We start from the raw sequence: 3,599 nt of genomic DNA on the forward strand, positions 1-3,599 counted from the left end.
TAGACTAACTATCAAATAAAGAAGACATGTTTCTGTAGAAAAGATGACTTACACTGGTGAACTCGTTCAGGGCGCGGTTCAGGATTAGGTCAACATCCATCACCTCCATCACAGCCATTGCTTCTCAGCAACGGCCGTGCTTCAAGATCTTAGCGACCCTCTCCTTGACCAATTTAAAGGCGCGACCAGTTATGTCACTCCCAGTTGAAGCAAGATCGGCCTGCTGAGTTCGGTCGGTCGGGGCCGTGGGAGGTGGAGTTGATTCGGCTGGAGCAGGAGGAATCTGCTGCTCGTGGGGAGAGGATGAAGTTGTGGTGCCAGAGGGCGTATCCTCTGAAGGGCCTGCATTTCGCGCCTTCTTCGCCTAAGGCGCTTTGCTACTCTCACCGTGGTGTCTCTTACTGGTCTTCTTCTTGCTCGGGGGAGCCGTGGCAGCCTCAGGAGTGTTGTAGATGTCGAACACATTGACGGATTCCATGTCTGAAAAAGAAGAAAAATGGTGAATAGTGAGATAGCATGAATGACCAAGTATATTACATCAGAAAAAGAAGTAAAGAAAGATTGCAAAGTCAAATACCCGAGCTATTATTACTGGTCGCTATACTATAGACTCTACTAGTCTTATACTCACTCTTTGACATGAAGAAGTCTGGACCTAAATTTGGAGCATGTTTAAAAATTTCTGTCCCCGTCGAATAGGTGACAGGGAATTGGCAAGCTATCTAAAAGCAAAATAACTGTACCATTATCATCCGAAGACTCGTCCGAGTGTTCGACAGGCTCGGTGGCCTTCTTCTTTCCCTTCCCCAAGGGAATAGAGGGTCTCTCTGCGGGAGGAGTGCCAGCAGGTTCCCTAATCATGACCCCAGTCGGTCTCCTTCATGGAGGTGATGTTGGAGGTTGCTGCTCGGGTTCCTCCTCGGTAACGGCACTCCCTGCGGTTGGCTCCCTCGTGCCCTGATGAGGGGCCAAGAGGCCAACCAACCTAAGGTTAGCCTCTGTAACCAGATGTTTGACACTCTTTTCTACGTCAGTCATGCTAGATAGGAGCGCCGATCTCAACTCCATGTCCGGAGTTGGGTCTGGTCCCAGCCATGGGCCTGGAAGACATTAACAGTTTAAGAAAATGTGGAGGAGAACACTAAGTGAAGAAGTAACAACCAGTGATACGAAAGTTTTACCTCCTTGAGCGAAGGCCAGGTTGTCTGCGATCATGTCAGTTGTGAGGAAGTACTCCTGGTAGTACCTCCCCACATTTGATATGTGGGTGGTTTTAGTCAGGAAGGTGCGCCCGGTTTCCTGATGACAGAAGTGAAAAAACCCCGTGCCTTCTTGGTTGGGGTTAGATTTGAGGTCGAACAGGTAGTTGACCTCATGAGGCGTTGGCACGGGCCATTTCTTGTGGCTGTACAGGATATAGAGTGCAGCGAGCATCCTATATCCGTTTGGGGTTATTTGAAAGGGGGAAACTCTGAAATAGTTGGCCACCCCCTGGAAAAATGAGTGAAGAGGCAAGGTAGCCCCTGCCTTGATGTGAAACCTCGACCAGGCACTGAAGGCGCCTCCAGGCAGGTTCGCCCTTTGGTCTTGGTTAGGTCTGACTAGGGTCACCCCCGTGAGACCGTACTTCCTGAGGTAATTGGCGATCATCCTGATCGTCACTCTGCTCTCAGGAACTAAATGCCACTCAACATCTGGCTGAATGGCATGTCGGGGTTGAGCGTGTCTTTGGATGTTGGGGTCAGGAGCATTTTCATCTCAACCACTGGTCGAAGGAGCATCAGCCCTAGGAGGAGGCTGATGAGAAGGATCGGGGGTTCTCTTTTTCTGGGCTTTGGTTTTGGTGCGAGCCATATTTCGAGTCAAGACAAGTGAAGTGTTTGGATTGACACGAGAGAATGGGATGTCAGAAATCAGTGACGATGGTTGTTCTTTGTCCTCGAGCAGTTGAGCCAATAGATCATCGTCTATAGGTCTCTCTCCTCCCCACGGATCTTGCATGTAAATTGCGAACAGAGAAAGGAGGAGATAAGACGCACAACCTGGGAGCTTATGTTGAAAGTTGGAATAACGTTGCTCGCGTCTACGACCAGTAGCATTCTAATAGAAATACTAAGTTCTATGCGAGCAGTTTGAAAAACATATAAAAAAGCGGAAATAAAAAGTTTTTGGAAAAAAGCTTTTTCGACTTCGAATGGGCGGGAAAAACCCTGTTTTTCAGCTAGCCTTAAAATCAAATTTTGACTTTGATTTTACGCCCTAAACTTACGATCTTAACTATCAAACTAGCTCCTAACTCCTACAGAGAAAATTTACACTACCCTATCAAGCATCAATCAGTATTCCCACAATCCTCATGCATTTCTACCCAAGAACACAAAAAAGTTCAGAACTCAAAACAGCTGTATAGCAGCATGCATGGCATCTCAAAGGGCTTAAAAGTTGAAGAAATTTACCTGAATGAAGGTTGGAGGTTCTGGAGCGGAGGATCCTTATAACAGCGATGGAAGATCTTCGAAACTTTTGAGCTCTAAGATGGAGTTCTTGAAAGTTCTTGGCAAGAAAATGGCTAGTAAAAAGTTAAAAGGTAAATTCGGGGATTATTTATAATGGCTGAGATATGGTGAAAATGGGTAATCATGAGTTACCTTTTTCAAGGCATGGGGGAGTGTAATAGCCGTCAGAGGGATTACTTGGAAACTGAAAAGGCGTGATTGGATGTGATTAGGTCACAGTTTTCAAGAACGCACGAGGGACTCTAACAGATTTCGTGGGGCATACGAAGGGTTAGTTTCCTAAGTTTACTTATTGCTGGTCGCAATAAATAAACTTGGGGGGCAAATGTTTATCCAAAAAATAGCTCTTGATGACGTGGCAAATATTTTTGACACTTGGCCTACACGTGGCTGAGATGCTGCTCGCATATCGACCAGAGATATTTCCATATGCGAAGTGCAAGTTTTATATACGACCAGCTTGGTCGTATACTTCGTTTATTTATGAATAAATCTGTACAGTTGTAATAATATCCGAGAATATCTCTTCATTATGACCTGAAGATTCGTTTATTAAGGAAAGATATGACTAATTGACTTATGTAACCCTCCTTGAGCCTATAAATAGACAAGAAATAGCTCAAGTGGGGATCTTTTGATTTTTTTTCCGAATTACATTACAATTATCCATCGCTGGTATTGCTTTCTTCTTCTAAGGTCTGTGAAACTCAGGAACCCTAGTTCTTTGATCACACCTTTGAAGCTCAATATTAATAATAGTATCAAGTGGACATAGGTCATTACCAACCATTGGGGTCGAACCACTATAATTCCTTGTGTTCTTTTCTTTCCATTAGATTGTTTGATCAAGCTTTGTACTATTTTCCTATCGTTTATCTAACTCCGTGTCATTGACCAAAACGAGGGTCAACAACGTCGATTTTGCATGAACGAAACCACGATAACTCGGGATATAGGTTCAGGCGATAAATCGCCTAAGGTGGGCGATATATCAACCCTAGGAGTGGTTTTTCGAACTCCGAGGAATCCGAGCTTGATTCACCCCTTAACCTCTTGACTTGCCTCTGAACGTTTTTGACCGAG

The sequence above is a fragment of the Humulus lupulus genome, chromosome 1 (genome assembly GCF_963169125.1).
Source record: "Humulus lupulus chromosome 1, drHumLupu1.1, whole genome shotgun sequence".
NCBI lineage: Eukaryota > Viridiplantae > Streptophyta > Magnoliopsida > Rosales > Cannabaceae > Humulus > Humulus lupulus.